This window comes from Carcharhinus amblyrhynchos, chromosome 28 (genome assembly GCF_965287045.1).
Source record: "Carcharhinus amblyrhynchos chromosome 28, sCarAmb.v2.hapA, whole genome shotgun sequence".
Taxonomy (NCBI): Eukaryota; Metazoa; Chordata; class Chondrichthyes; order Carcharhiniformes; family Carcharhinidae; genus Carcharhinus; species Carcharhinus amblyrhynchos.
Genome location: NC_137351.1, coordinates 25,257,926 through 25,275,442, shown reverse-complemented (window position 1 = coordinate 25,275,442; position 17,517 = coordinate 25,257,926).

Below are 17,517 nucleotides of genomic sequence, written 5' to 3'. Positions count from 1 at the left end.
GTTTCCTCCCACAGTCCAAAGACATGTGGGTTAGGTTGATTGGCCGTGTTAAATTTCCCCCTTAACGTCCTAGGATGACTAGGTTAGAGGGATTGGCCGGGTAAATGTGTGGGGTTACAGGGATAGGGCCTGGGTGGGGACGTTGTAGTGCAGACTCAACGGGCCAAGTGGCAATCTTCTGCACTGTAGAGATTCTATACTTTTCCCGAGGATAAATGTAAGCTATATTTTGCCATATGAAATAGATTGAAAACTTGTGAAGAGATTTATTGGAATCACCGTGGGGACATTTGAGAGAAAGTACTGGATCAGGTCTATGACATACAGAGAAAGTAGACTGTTTCCTTCACTTTGATAATGCAGAGTTGGGTGTTCCTCTACACGGCCTATTCAGCCTTATCCTGGGACTCTAGTTGTATGTTATAAGTGGGAGACAGTTGGCATTTCCAGCACTTGAAATCATAGTTATCCAGTCTCAACTCTCTTTTCTTCCCTCCCCTTTTATTTCCTTGCAGTGCAGCTATTAAATTGTAAACTCCGGAGAGAAGGGACAGGATGAGAACACAGCAAAAATGGACTCCCGCCAGATTAAAGAAACATTGACAAGCAGACACGTTGACGAGATGCAGCTTGTTCACTCGCAAACTCCAAAGTTAAACAGATATGTCAGCTTTTGCAATATCTTTAATAAGATGACATTTACAAAGTGATCTATACAACATTGGATGCAACCTGGTACGGAATTCTTAAGACGCATCTCGCAAACTGTCACTTTATTATTCATAGGCACTTTCTGCAAGTTTGCAAATAACCATGACAGTCACCTGTTGTATTTTTTTTATTCAACCTGATTTAATTGAACAAGCAGAAATGTCTTTGAGCTAAAATTGTGGGACGTGTCCTATTTTCTCTCTTAGAAAGGGGCTGGAAGTCACACTCGTCTTGTCTACCCTGCATTGCTGATATGAGATTGCTCATTAAGTGATCTGTTTTTCCTCTGGCAGATCGGGGAATTTGAATGCAATAAAAAGAATCTGGAATTAAGAATCTACTGATGGCAATGAAACCATTGCCGATTGTTGGTAAAAGCCAGCTGGTTCACTAATGTCCTTTAGGGAAGGCAACCTGCCATCCTTACCTGATCTGACCTATATGTGAATCCAGAGCCACAGCAATGAGGTTGGCTCTTAATTTAGAGAACTATATGGAATCTTACAGTGCAGAGAAGGCCATTTGGCCCATCAAGTCTGCACCGACTACAATTCCACCCAGTCTCTATCCCCATAACCCCATGTATTTACCCTAGCTAGTTCCTCTAACACTCTGGAGAAATTTAGCATGGCCAATCCACCTAATGCGCACATCTTTAGACTATGGGAGGAAGCCAGAGCACCCAGAGGAAATCCACGCAGACACAGAGAGAATGTTCAAACTCCACACAGACAGTCAAACAGGGAATCAAACCCAGACCTCTGGCGCTACAAGGCAGCAGTGATAATCAGTGTGCCACCATGCTGCCCCAGGGCAACTGGGATGGGCAATAAATGCTGGCCAACCAGCTACACCCATGTCTCATAAATGAGTAAACAAAAATCCGTAACGTTACAAGATTTTAAAGTGCTGCAGTACAGACGGAAAGGTAAGTGGCTGTATGTAAATACACAACCAGGATTCTCCAATGTCATACACCCTGCCAGCGAGAACGGAAAATTTGGTGCTCAACCAAATCGCCATTCACAGCAGCGGGACTGGAGAATCTCAGCTGCGATCAAGGTTGCAGAATCCCAGCCACCTTCTCTTTTTGGAAGCATTTCCATCGGTTGTGTGGGTCAAAGGAAATGACTAACAGGAGTCGGCCAATGGCAAAACAAAATGTAAGGATAGGTTACTGATTGTGTCAGATAATGATGAAGCAGTTCAGCGCTTCAACACCCTGTTTGGTGACCTTCCTTCCACAAGGTCAATGCTGGACGGTGCCTTTTTTGGCACTCTGGTGCATCCATCCCAGAAGACAGCAGAGCTACATGCCTGACAGAACATAGAAACACAAGCCAGTTCTATGACCTGGGCATAGACAGCAGACCTTATGAAACCTGCACAATAATATCATATACTAATAGCAGACTCAAATGTGCACGTAACGTGCTGCCAGCCAAAACGCTGTGCTGGACCATATGGGTGTAATGACTTGCTGGGCTTGGATAAACACAAGTGTAATGAAATTGAGAACCTGTGTTGTGCTGCTGATGTTATTCAATGGGGATATTGAACACGCTTTAGTTCTGTTGAAGTCAATGGAACTGCACATTGGCTGGAAACTCTAACTGGTGACTAAAGTGTGATCACTTGTTGTGCATCCCTTCCCATGTGAAACTCTACCCCCATAACCTTCACTGACATTGTCAATGTAACCTGCATGAGAATAGATTGGCTGAAAACCTCTCTATAACAGATGGTACAGTTCTGCAACTGTGTGTCTGTGCTTGTGCACTTTACCCTGACCTAAAGGGCCATCTGGAAGATTGAATGTTAGAATATGGTGGAGGAAACCTCTTCCTGGTTAGCCAGCACTTGAATTAGAATTCCATGTATCGATTCCACTAACTCAAAACATGTTCCATATAGACTAGAATCATAGAACCCTACAGTGCAGAAAGAGGCCATTTGGCCCATCGAGTCTGCACCAACCACAATCCCACCCAGGCCCTATTCCTATAACCCCATGCATTTACTCTAGCTTCTCTCCCCAACACTAAGGGGCAATTTAGCATGGCCAATCCACCTAACCCGCATACCTTTGGACTAAGGAAGGTCCCAGTGATTGTAACAAAGGCACTATCAATGGTACTTCCCAACAAGCCGCAGAGCTAGTAAGAGCCTCCCAGCCCATTAAGTGCACTTAACTGGGCAGCAATAGGCCTACTCAAGGATCAAGGAATCCTGAGGTCGAGGTCCCACCTTCCAAGAGCTGCTGACCAATGAAAGGCAGGCACCCCTTCACTGCTTGGCAGCACCACCAAAGAGGCAGCAATTGCTGCAAGTACTATATCCACCTGAGGCCTAACATCATTGATGAATCCAAAACCCCAGGGAGCAGATAAATGATGGTGAGGGGTGCGGTGGGGGGGGTGCGATTGCAGGGTAGGGGTTATAGAAAGGGGTGGGAATAAGGGTCAGTAGCAAAAGCAGCTGGCTCTTAACCAATCTCCTCAACCCACCCAACTTCCAGGACCTGGGTCCATCGATTGGGTTTTAGGATGAGAGACACCTCTTGGGCACCTGCCAGCTGAAACCCTGGCAGAGATTGTCTTTCAGGTCTCCCACATGGTGAGATCCCTGCCTGTCACTGGGTGAATACCAACGGCAGGGAGAGAAGTGCCTTAAGTAGGCATTATTTTCCCAGTTAATGGCCTCAACTGACTGACTTGATTGAGGCAGTGCTGAGAAGGTCCATTGTCTCCATCTTATCACATGCTTGCTTTCAAAAGATGTCCTCAAACCCTCATCTTATCATCATCATTGGGGGTGATATCTCCATCCTTCCCCCTCTCTTCTTCCTTAGGATCCAATCTTTCATTTCAGCTACAAAATGCTTGAAGCCATTTTCTGCAGATGATGGGCGGGATTTTATGGCCTCACTCATCCCGAAACTGTAAAATCCCACCCAAGGTCAATGAATCATCCCATTGTTTGCCCCTTGCCCACTCTGATTCCCAAGGCAAGTGGGAGAAGTAAAATTCCAGCAATGAGCATAATATAAATGCCTTTTAAAATTTTTTTTTATTAGTTTCACAACTAGGCTTACATTAACACTGTAATGAAGTCACTGTGAAAATTCCCCAGTCAGCACACTCCAGCACCTGTTTGGGTGCACTGAGGGAGAATTTAGCATGGCCAATGCACCTAACCAGCACGTTTATCGGACTGTAGGAGGAAACTGGAGCACCTGAAGGAAACCCACACAGACACGGGGAGAATGTGCAGACTCTACACAGAGAGTGACCCAAGCTGGGAATCAAACCCCGGTTCCTGGCGCTGTGAGGCAGCAGTGCTAACCACTGTGCCGCCCCATCTCGGCTAGACTCTGCAGACAGTGACCCAAGCTGGGAATCGAACCTGGGCCCCTGGCACTGTGAAGCAGCAGTGCTAACCACTGTGCCACCATTAACAGGACATGAAAATGAAGATTTGATAAGTTATCGCGACAGTATTTTTTTCAATTAAGCACAACAATTGTGCCAAATCCTGGGGTGTTTTAGTGTTGTTGTTACCGCAATCTCAACCTATTGAAATTGGATCTGGCAGAAGTACAATGGCGATTCCAATTTGTGGTCATTGTGTTTTTTTAAGAAGTTTGAAGAGATCACTAAAGAAAGAGGATGCTACATTTTTCACCACCAGTTGTGTACCTTAGCGGCAAAATATATTGCAGGATATATTAGCTCCAGATAGTTTTGCATTAGCGTAGCATTTTTTTTTTGAAAAAGAACTATTCCAGCTTGATCCGTCATGCTGGCACAGCCTCCTGACTTGCTGCCAAATGTCTTACATTGATTCTTAGACCATATTGTCAGGAAGTAGAAGCATGGCCACAGTTTCCTCCCGCTTCGCTGAACACATCACAGGCTTAAGTATTGGAGAGGATGAAGCAATAATCTCTTTTGATATTACATCCATGTATATAAACAATCCAGCACAGGAAGCCATTTCAGTGATAGAAGCAATACTCAAAACAGACACAGGAATTCCAACAAATGTTCACTTCCTTTTCATTGCCACTGTAGAGCCTGAGCCTGTCTACTAACCACATCTCATTTAACAATGACAGTTACGAACAAACTTAATGCTTTCGGAGTGGGCTTGCCAAACTCAACTCCAGTGTCTCCAGCACTTTGAAAGCATCAGGAAAACTGTTCCCAAAGAGTTGGCAGCTGTATCAGGATGGCACGCATGTAAGTCATTCATTTTGAAGATATAAACCATGTTATTGACAGATTCACAATTAAATTCGCAAGTGAGGAAGAAGGAGGTGGATACCTACTTTTCCGCTTAATGACAGTAAAAGGAATTTTAGCTTCTTGTAAAGCATGAGAACTTTGTATTCATTAAAACTCCAAGGTGTCTATTAAGATAAATAGTTGCATTTTGCACAGCCTCATTTCATTTATTTGCTATTAAACAGTGAGCTTTTAAATGACATGCTGGTTCCTGAGGAGAAATATACACTTGTCTCCACACACTTTTGCACCCCACCCCCCACACAACAAAAAAATAATAAAAAGTGAACACTCAAACCAAAGGCAATTCTTTTCCAAATCTCCTGGCTACTGGCACATGAGGGACAGTTTCTTTTGAGTTCACATAGCTGGCACAGAACCTTGCCTGTCAACCACACATACCGAGAAATCACTGGCATGCTACCCACTATTTTCCAGCCACAGTTTTTCAGTATGTGTGGCCAGCAGGCAAGGCTCCCTGTCAGCATCACAAACTCAGGAAGTTCTTTCAGATCACCAAGGTTATCCTTCCAAAACAAACCTGTACAATTGGCCCTGACACCGACTCTTTCTGATTTATTTAATCTCCTAAGCGAGACAAAATTTTACAGGTTTTTCTTTTGACCCTCAGAGGCAGTCAAGTCCAATGCATCAAGAACTGTATTCATCCCGAGTGCTTATCTTCCCATCCGTTCAAGGGATTAACTAACTAGTGTAAAAGAGATCTTTAGAGTACAGTTGTAAAATTGGGTCATGGACACAAATTATCAACTTTTAGGCACTCAGTGAAAGGCAATTGTGTGTATCAAACACTGGGATGAATAATATGGAGGGAGGGAGAGGGAAGATGGCCTGCTTCCCCTCACCCTGGAAGCAAAGTTGGCACGGAGCTGAAATATGTTCCGTGCCAACCAGACCCACTAGCCATAACGTGCCAAGGGGTGGCTAAACAATGGAAAAGCGAGATCCACTCCTCAGTGGGTAGGAAGCTGCTGGCCTGCCCGATTGGCCTACTGCTCCATCCGTCCTGGTGTTGCTCAGGGCTTGTCAGTGGCAGCTGGTGGGTCTGCAGGAGAAGGAGGTGAGAGAAGATCTATGGATCCCTAGTATGGGTAAGTCTGATGTCCAGAGAATGGGGGGGTGGGGTGTTTGTGTAGATCAGGCAAGGGAGCAGTGTGGAAGGGTGGGGGTGGTTTAAAGGCTGCACGCAAATAGGACGGATCTTAGTGGGGGCTGCCTTGTGCTGCCCAGCTGCCCGTGCCAAATGTTTTGTGGTGTAAGATGTGTATTATCAGGGTCAGTTGACTTGATAACATGACCTTTGATTACTTAATTGAATATGATGGGCAGGCTTCTGATTTTGGCACCTGCTGCCCCACTCACCTCCATATTATGGGGATCAGCCCGCGGTTGGCTGGGAGGGGGGGCGCGGGGGAGGGGGGGGAGATAATGGGGTGGGCACCTTCTTAATTAATATGCTCTCTTACCCAAAACATTCCCAATGTGGTTACATAAAATACAGCCCACTGTGTGTTGATTGCCAAATTACGTAGAGAGAGGAACCAGAGTGCAAGGTGTTTGCCTTATTAGACCAGCATAAAAACGTGTTGTACATAAGAACTAAGAGAGATAGCAGTCCATTCAGCTTCTTAAAGAACATAAGAACTGGAGCAGGAGTAGGCCACCTGGCCCATTGAACCTGCTCTGCCATTCAGTAAGATCATGGCTGATCTTTTTGTGGACTCAGCTCCACTTACCAGCCTGCTCACCATAACCCTTAATTCCTATACTGTCAAAAAACGTATCTATCCTTGCCTTAAATACATTCAATGGTGTAGCCTCAACTGCTTCACTGGGCAGGGAATTCCACAGATTCACAACTCTTTGTGTGAAAAAGTTCCTCTTCAATTCAGTCCTAAATCTGCCTCTCCTTATTTTGAGGCCATGCCCCCTAGTTCTAGTTTCACCTGCCAGTGGAAACAACTTCCCTGCTTCTATCTTATATGTTTCTATAAGATCTCCCCTCATTCTTCTGAATTCCAATGAGCAAAGCCCCAGTCTACTCAGTCTCTCCTCTTAAGTCAACCCTCTGAACTCCAGGATTAACCTTGTATATCTCCTCTGTACCCCCTCTAGTGCCAGTATATCCTGTCTGAAGTAAGGAGACCAAAACTGTACATAGTACTCCAGGTATGGCCTCACCAGCACCTTTTACAGCTGCAACATAACCTCTCCATTTTTAAACTCCATCCCTCTAGTAATGAAGGACAAAATTCCATTCCTTCTTCATTACCTGCTGCACCTGCAAACCAACATTTTGTGATTCATGCACAAGGGCACCCAGGTCCCTCTGCACAGCAACATGCAGCATTTTTTTTACCATTTAAATAATAGTCCATTTTGCTCTTATCCCTACCAAAATGGATGCCCTCACATTTACCAACATTGTATTCCATCTGCCAGACCCTTGCCCTCTCACTTAGATTATCTACATCCCTTTGCAGACTTTCAGCATCCTCTGCACACTTTGCTCTGCCACACATCTCAGTGTCATCTACAAATTTTGACACACTACTCTTGATCTCCAATTCCAAATCATCTATGTAAATCATAAAGAATTGCAGTCCCAACACTAATCCCTGAGGCGTAGCACTAATCACTGATTGCCAACCAGAAAAACACCCATGTGCTCCCACTCTTTGCTTTCTGTTGGTTAACCAGTCCTATATTCAGGGTAATTCATTATCCTAACACTGTGCACCTCTACCTTATGCAACAGTTTTTGGTATGTGGCACCTTGTCAAATGCCTTCTGGAAATCCAGATACACCATATCCACAAGTTCCCCACTGTCAACTATACATGTAACGTTCTCAAAGAATTCCACCAAATTAGTCAAACATGGCCTACCTTTCACGAACCTATGCTGTGTCTTCTCAACGGGACAATTTATATCCAGATGTCTCGCTATTTCTTCCTTGATGATAGATTCAAGCATTTTCCCTACTACAGAAGTTAAACTAAACAGCCTATAGTTATCTGTCTTTTGTCTACTTCCTTTTTTAAACAGCGGCTTCACATTTGCTGTTTTCCAATCTGCAGGAACCACCCCAAAGTCCAGCAAACTTTGATAAATTACCACTAGTGCATTTGCTATTTCCCCCACCATCTCTTTTGGTGCCCATCAGGACCAGGAGACTTGTCTACCTTTAGCCCCATTAACTTGCACGACACTGCCTCTTTCACGATAATGAAAGTTTCTAGATCCTCACCTTCCAAAGCCTTCTTGTCATCAATTTTTGGCGTGTTAGTTTTGTCTTCCACTGCGAAGATGTACATAAAATACCTGCTGAATGCCTCAGCCATTTCCAGTTATGACATCTCCCTTCTCATCTCTAAAGAACCAATGTTTACTTTAGCCACTCATTTTTGTAATATATATTTGTAGAAACATTTACTATCTGTTTTTATATTCTGAGCTAGTTTACTCTTGTAATCCATCTTACTTTTCTTTATAGCTTTTTTTGTGGCTTTCTGTTGACTTTTAAAGATCTCTCAGTCATCTCATTTCCTACTAATCTTTGCCACTTTGTATGCATTTTCTTTCAATTTGATACCCTCTTCTATTTCCTTAGATATCCGTGGATGATTATTTCTTTTTCTACAGTCCTTCCTTATCACTAGTATATACTTTTGCTGAGCACTGTGGAAAATCACTTTGAAAGTCTTCCAGTGTTCCTCAATTGTCCACCATTAAGTTTTTGCTCTCAGTCTACCATAGCCAACTCCTTCCTCATCCCACTGTAGTCTCCTTTGCTTAAGCACAAGACATGGTATTGGATTTTACCTTCTCATGCTCCATCTGTACTTTAAATTCAACCACACTGTGATTACTTCTTCCAAGAGAATCCCTAACTGTAAGATCATTAATTATTTGTGTCTCATTACACATGACCAGATCTAGGACAGCTTGCTCCCTTGTAGGCTCCATTACATACTGTTCATGGAAAATATTGCAGATACATTCTATGAACTCCTCTTCAAGGCTGCCTTGACCAAACAGGTTTGACCAATTGACATGTAGTTTAAAATCCCCCATGATAACTGCTGTACTAATTTTACATGCACTAGTTATTTCTTTGTTTATTTCTCGCCCCACTGTAATGTTATTATTTGGTGGCCTTTAGACTAAGCCTATCAGTGACTTTTTCTCTTTACTATTTCTAATTTCCACTCAAATGGATTCAACCTTTTTTTCCATAGAGCCTATATCATCTCTCACTACCGCCCTGATGTCATCCTTAAATATCAGAGTTACACCACCACCCTTACCTTCTTCTCTGTTCCTCCAAACAATCTGATACCTCTGGATATCTAACTCCCAGTTGTGACCAACCTGCAACCACGTCCCTTGAGCTTGCTCCCCGAGTCAATGGAGTTATAACTGATTGATATGACGTTAGCTTCACTTTCCTGCCTGTCCACTATAACCTTGGAACCCTTTCTCAATCAAAAATCCAACTCAGTCTGGAATATATTCAATGACCCAACCTCCATTACTTATTGGGAAAGATAATTCCAAACACTAGCAACCCTCAGAGAGAAGAAATTCCTCCTCGCCTCCAACTTAAATGGAAAACCCCTTTGTTTAAAACTGTGCCCTTTAGTTCTAGATTCTCTCATGAGGGGAAACATCATCCTCTGAGCATCAAGCTTGTCAAGACCCTTCACAACTTTATGGGCGGGATTTTATGGCCTCGCTTGAGCAAGACTGGAAATTCCTGCACGAGGTCAATGGACATTTCCATTGTCTGCCCCTTGCCAGCTCTGATTCCGTGGTGGGCAGGTAGGGCAGTAGAACTTTGGCACCTATGTTTCACTATGGTAATCGCTCAGCCTCCTACACTCCAATGAGTGCAGGCCCAACCTACTCAAACATTCCTCATAAGCCAATTCTTTTTTCCCAAGAATTAACCTGGTGTAAACTGCTACCAATGTAAGTATGTTCCTCCTTAAAATAAGGCAACCAGTATTCTAGGTTTGGTCTCACCAATGCCGTGTACCATGATGGCAAGAATACTCTACTTTTATAGTCCATCGCCTTGCTCTATCCTGTTTGTCTTCTTAATTATATGGTCCATCTGTGTGCTTTTTTTTTGTGATTCATGTACAAAGATACCCAGGGCTTATATACCACAGCATTCATAAATATCTCCGGCTCTTAAATCACTCCATATGTCCTGGATATCAGGCATATAATTCTTTTTAAACTATCTCCCGTAATCCAAAACACTGTCATTCCAACTGAAGCCTCTTAAAATTGGATTATGCAGTACTTGTTAACTGGAGCTTATTGAATACTCTGATATAAGTAAGTACACCTCAGAAATAAAACATATTTAGTGAGGATTCTTTGTAACAATAGTGAATGAAGTCATGAGTAATATCAGGTTACCTTTTGCTAACTAACTTCATCTTCTTGAAGTCTACCTTAACTAGACTACGTAAACTCTTTTCTTAATTGCAATATTGTTAGATATTGACTGTTAATATAATCTGTCTTATTCAGATTCATATGGGCAAGACTTAATCATAGACTCCCTGCAGTGCAGAAGGCGGCCACTTGGCCCATCGAGTCTGCACCGACACTTGCTGACAGATTATCCCACACCCAGGCCATTTTTCCCACTCCATCCCTACAACCCCACTCATCTACCATGACTAAAACAGCAAACCTACACATATTTGGACACTATGGGGCAATTTAGCATGGTCAATCCACCTAACTTGCAACTCTTTGGAGTGTGGGAGGAAACCGGAGCACCCAGAGGAAACCCATGGAGACACAGGGTGCAAACTCCACACACAGACAGACAGTCACATAAGGCCAGAATTGAACTCAAGTCCCTGGTGCTATGGAGGTAAAGTGAGGGGGGCAAGGTTCAACACAGATGTCAGGGGGATGTATTTTACGTAGAGGGTGATGGGAGCCTGGAATGCACTGCCAAGCAATGTGGTTGAGGCAGACATGCTGGGATCGTTTAAGACTTATCTAGATAGCCACATGAACAGACTGGGAATAGAGGGATACAAATGAATGGTCTAGTTGGGCTCATGAGCGGCACAGGCTTGGAGGGCCACAGGGTCTGTTCCTGTGCTGAATTGTTCTTTGTTCTTTGTAACAATGTTAACCACTGTGCCACCTTGCCACTCAGTCTTCGTCCAGCCATTAACTCTACTACATTGCAGTCCAGGAGATATTTCCACTGAATGTCAAGGGACAGTTCACTGCCACAGCAAAGAAGAGGAATCACAGAAACTTTGTATGTATCCAAAACCAAGAGTGGTCACGGTTAAGTCAAAAAGCTTTCACGGACCTACAACTCTTCCATAAAGTCGTTGAACTGAGGAGAAATATCAAAAGAGTTAAAGATAGAATTTCTGAACTTATTTAGAGGTTTTAAGACTGATACAAGTGCTTTGCAGCAGGAGCACCAGAACCCGAGTATAACCATGTGAAAACTTCAACAAAACTAGGAAGAAGATTCTGTAGTGGGTGAGGTGGTAGGGTTCCAGTGATTGTCACACCTTTTTGTTAAAAATCCTGAACACAGATTTTGTCAAAGTTGTGAAGTCCTATATCTCATTGACCATAAAGTGTCCACACAGAGGCAGTGGTGTAATTAGGAGAGGCAGTGGGGTACTAGTATTATCACTAGATTCACAATCTGAAGACCCAGGATAATGCTGTGGGGACCCGGGTTCAAATCCCACCACGGCAGATGGTGAAATTTGAATTCAATAAAAATCTGGGATCAAAAGGAATTAATGCTGACTATGATTAATGATGTTGCTTGTCGTAAAAACCCATCTGGTTCAGTAATATTCTTAGGGGAAGGAAATTTATTGCCCTTACTTGGCTTGGCCTACATGTGACTCCAGAGCCACAGCAATGCTCTCGGGGATGAACAATAAATGCTGGCCCAGCCCAGGCAGCGATGTCCACATCCCACGAACGAATGAAAAAGAAATGAAAGGCACAAGAAACAAGATGAATAATGTGCTAAAATTCAGGAATGTTTGTTGCATCAATTAATGGCAAAAATAAGTTCCAAATAATCTCATCCTCAAGCAATATTTTTAGCAAAACAAACATCTCAGTATCAAGGATGACTTGCTGATTTATGATGAGAAATTGGTCAAAGCTGTAATTTTCAGATTAGGGATCCTTCAGAGAATACACCAGGGGCACCCAAGGCCTTACAAGTGTCGTGTTAGAGTGTGAAATTCTGTTTGGTGGCCAGGGATCTCAAAATCATTAGAGAAAATAACTTCAAGCTGCACCATCTGTGCAATGCATTGCCAGGAGCAAAGGGAACCACTGATAGTATCCTCATTTCTGTCCAGACCACAGGAGCGTCTCGGAATGGGTAGGTTCCAGCTCAAGGGGAAGACATTCCTCACAGATGCTGACTATTCTCCAGATGGATTGAAGTTAAATGTCTTCATGATACAACTTAGGAAGCAGCCATTAAAATGACTAAAAAGAAATGTTTTGCCACACAATGACCCACAATTTGCAAACAGATGTTTTAGGCACTTCACAGAAGTCTGAGTGGATTTGTCCACATGACTGGTTCACCCAAACACCCACAAGATAAAAGAAAGGCTGAAAAAAAAAGAGTAACAATGGTAAAAGCTTTGTTGAAGAAAAATGACAATATCAGCTTGGCACTGTTGTGCCACCATACCTCATTACTCCAGAGTGCTTTTGTTCCATCTGAACTTCTAGTTGGAAGATGACTGTGGACTCAACTCCCTGTTTTTTCCTTTATATATGCATATGCCATGTCTCAAAGCAGCAGATATAGAAAGAGTATGAGAGAAGTATGAGAGAAAGAAGCTGTGCTATAGTGGTATCATTGGATAAGTAATCCAGAGACTCCAGATCCAAATCCCACCCCAGCAGATGGTGAAATTTGAATTCAATAAAATTTTGGAATTAAAAGTCTAATAATGACCATGAAACCATTGTCAATTCTTGTAAAGGCCCATCTGGTAAACTACCATCCTTTAGGAAAGGAAATCTGCCATCCTTACCTGGTCTGTTGCTAAATGTCCTCCAAAATGGAGGGCAGTTAGTGATGGGCTATAAATGTTTTAAAGTTTATTTGTTAGTGTGATAAGTAGGCTTACGTTATCACTGCAATGAAGTTAGTAGAAAATCCACTAGTTGTCACACTCCGGCACTTGTTCAGGTTCACTGAGGGAGAGTCTAGAATGGCCAATACACCTAACCAGCATGTCTTTAGGACTGTAGAAGGGAAACGGAGCACCTGGAAGAAACCCATGCAGACACAGGGAGAACATGCAGACTCTGCTCAGACAGTAACCCAAGCCTGGACGCTGCGCTGAGAGGAGCAGTACTAACCACTGTGTCTTTGTGCTACCCAGCGTAGGCCCAGCCAATGACTTTCACATTTTATAAATGAATTAAAACAAAAAGAATGAGTATTGTGAAATCAAACCAGAAACTACAATTACCACTATTGAGTGTGTGATTTACCAGAACTCCAGGCAAAGGAATCAATCTGGATTCATGACAAGAATCACAAAGGCCAAGGTTTGGAAAAAAATACGTCAGTTACTGCAGCAGTTCAAGAAGGCAGTTCACCCCACCTTCTCAAGTACAAGTTGGATTGACAATAAATACCAGCCTAGTCAGCAACACCCTCATCCTGTAAATTAATTTTAAAAAATTATGTCTGCAGAGACAGAAAATGAAAAGTGAGAAGAAACAGAAGACGATGATGAACAGAATGGACCATCTACCCAGAAAATCTGGAAGACAACCCTGAACAGAGAGCCAATAGTTTCTAATGATGTCTCTATTGAGTTCAAGAGAGAACACAGAGAACTTCACTCCTCTACATTCTCCAAGAGAGATGTGAACAAGGGTCCGGGAGATTAATCAAACCACTGCAGTGGTTATCTCTGTGAACGAGCGATGAAGGAAGAAACTTCAGTGGAGATGTAGCAATGTGTAAATCAATGGTCTACATTACAGTGATGTAATATCACATGACTACAGAGTATGCTAGAGATAGCTCTAGGTGAAGACCTGTTCAAAGCAATTTCCTGCGCATAGTTAGTAAAATGTTCAATAAAAAAGGTAAAATTTACCAACAGCCTTGCTTCCAGCAATCTCTATCATTCCTGACCAAGGACAACTTCATCTAAAACTGGCAACAATGATAATAGAATAGTGAAGGATTTATGCTTCGACATTTCAATCCCTTATCCACTAGCAGAACTGTAGATCAAAATGTGAATTTTTGCACAGCCAGAGAGCCTCTCTATGGTATGTTTAAAGGCTAGGCTTGCAAACCATAAACATACAAAGAAGAGATTTAATGGAAAGATATTTACTCTACAGGCCATTAGGATAGACTGCCCATTTGCCCACGCAAGTGTCCGATAGTATCATCAACATGTCATGTAATCAGACTCTTAAAGTGACCTTGTTCCAACTAGGAGCAAACATGAATGCACAACACTCTCCATCCGCACGAGCATTCTGACAAAGGTTTGTTTCTGGAAGTGCTGCCATTGAATCCAAATGCCATCATTTTTGCAGGGGAAGGGGAGATAGAGGTAGTGTTCTAAATTGCACAACTATGGTTCACAGAGGCTTCTGTCCATATAGATAATCAACTCATGGTGAAATGTCTGAAACCCAAAGTGTGTAGATTAAACCTGGAAGGAGCATGTCTGAACCCTGTGGATCTATATGGATAGCCATTTAGCTATGGTTCCAGGACACTTTAGGACATGTAGGGTACCCTTTCGGGAGAGGCCAGGTACCCTTGGGGATTGTTAAAAATGTCCATGGTCTTTCTTAAAAGAATTTATAAACTCATTGGGGTCTGTCAAAAATATTCAAGAGCTGCAAAGCGGTCAAAGAACTTTCAAACCTCACAGGAAATGTTAAAAACTTTTGGAACTGTCAAAACTGTCAAAGGATTTAACTCTGTTGTGCTTTAAAAAAATTTAAATATGAATGTAAAAGAATCAGTGCTTGCTACTTCACTCCGTTGACACAAGCCTGAGGACTATAATTATCGGATTGGTGCTGTATGATTGATTTTACAATGAAACATTATCGCGATGGGGTGCCTGTTAAATGAGCAGTTTCATTGACAGCGTCACATAGTTACAGAATAGAAATGTTTATTTTCATAAGAAATTAGGAGAAGAATTCAATGTATTGAATGTTTTTACCATCACTGAATTTAGACATGGTGATATCATCAATAATTCCATAAATTTATTTTATATCAGCCTGGCTCCTGAGGTTTACCTATGGTGGATATCAGGTGAGTTGACATGGAGGGGTTAAGGGCAAATGGTGGTGATGGAATGCTTGGATTCGTATGTTTTGGCACTAAGTTGGCAGAGGAGCAATAAAAGGCCATGGGATGAGTGGGGGTCATGGGTTGGCATGGGAATGTGAGGCACCATGGGGTTTGATAGAAGGTCATAGGGTGGCATGAGGGTCTCAGACAACTGGGGTGGGTAGAAGGACGTGAAGTGGTGTAGCAGATATGAGGAGCCATGGAGTTGAGTAGAGGAGTATAGGGTGGCATTGATTGTATTAGGGTCCATCAGGAATGGACAGGAGCATGAGGCCTCACAGGTTGACATGGATGGAACATGAGGACTGTGTGGGGTAAGGTGGTGTGATGGATGAAGGTTGGAAGGCTGTTCTTTTGATTTATTCATTTTTAAGATATCCAGGGCACAGGTCTCCTGGCCAGTCTACCTCTACACCTGGCATCCACTGCATTCATTCCAAGGCCAGGTTCCAATTCAACCCACTACCAACCCCCTCCCTGAAATGAAAACCTGACCTTCATGGTCTCTTTTCCCACATCACAAGCACGGATGCGGGAAATGTACGAACTCTGTGCACCAGACATGTCACAGTTGTTAGAACTGCTGTCTCGCAGCACCAGGGAACGGGGTTCGATTCCTGGCTTGGGCCACTGTCTGTGCGGAGTCTGCATATTCTCCCTGTCTCTGGGTGCTCCGGTTTTCTCCCACAGGCCAAAAGACGTGCTGGCCAGGTGCATTGGCCATGCTAAATTCTCCCTCAGGTTACCCGAACAGGCGCTGGAGTGTGGCGACAGGAGGATTTTCACAGTAACTTCATTGCAGTGTTAATGTAAGCCTACTTGTGACACTAACAAATAAACTATTTTTCAAAGGGGGGCAAAAATCCAGATGCAATCTTTTTTTGATTTGATTTATTATTGTCACATGTATTAGTATACGGTAAAAAGTATTGTTTCTTACACACTCTACAGACAAAGCATACCATATGTAGTGAAGGAAAGGAGAGAGTGCAGAATGTCATGTTACAGTCATAGCTAGGATGTAGAGAAAGATCTTTTGCTGGGCTCACTGATCCGACATCCTGTGATTGTTTCACAAAATATGTTAAACCCGTGTCCTTTGATTAGTGACCTTCTGCCAACAGCTTCCCTTTATTTATTTAATCAATACCCTTCTTGATTTTGAATACCTCCATTAAATCCACACTTAACCTTTTCTATTCTAAAGACTACGAACCCACCTCCTCTTATCTCACCGTTTAATTGAAATTCCTCATCCCTTGTAGCATTATAAATGTGACTATAAAACTTAATAATGCAAGCAAAGGTGACAGGACTTACGCACAGATGCAAGATTGTTTAATACATTATAGATACGTTACCATTCTAGTGGGTAAAGGCACTTTTCAGTGCATTGCAATGTAAATGTAGACCTGAAAGGCCCAGGTTCAAATCCTGTGTTGATCATTTGAACCAGGATAGCAGCTAATGCCGTATTGCTTTCCTCAGCATCATTCGAGAGACAGGGAAGAAAGGAACTTTTGTTAAACATGCCCAGAAGGGTGCAGTGGTTCTGGACAGGGTCAGGTTGGTTATTGTGCCAAACAGCCTGCCAACATTCCCTGTGCACGACTGCATATGAAGAGTAACTGCTCAGACTGAAGGACTGCCAGCACCCATGGCACTAGTTCCCCAGCAAATATCAGCACCTTCAGGTGACAAAATGAGAAAAACGAAGGGGTGGGAGTGGAAAAACTAAATAAAAGAGCTGACTTTTCAAAAGGAGTTTTAGAACCCATTAAGTTGATGTTTGGAAATTCCAGTGTATATACATGGAAAACCAAAATCCAAGATGTAAATCAAAATTGCAGCAATCATAGGATCCTTACAACACAGAAGGAGGCAGTTCAGTCCATCGAGCCTGCATGGACTCTTTGGCAGAATATCTTACCCAGGCCCTCTCCCCACCTCATCCCTGTAACCTCACACGCTTACTAAGGCTAAACTATCAAACTTAGACACCTTGGGACACTAACAAGCAATTTAGCACAGCCAATCACCTACCTACACATCTTTGGGCCAAGGGAGGAATCCAGGGCTCCCAGAGGAAACCCACACACAGACAAG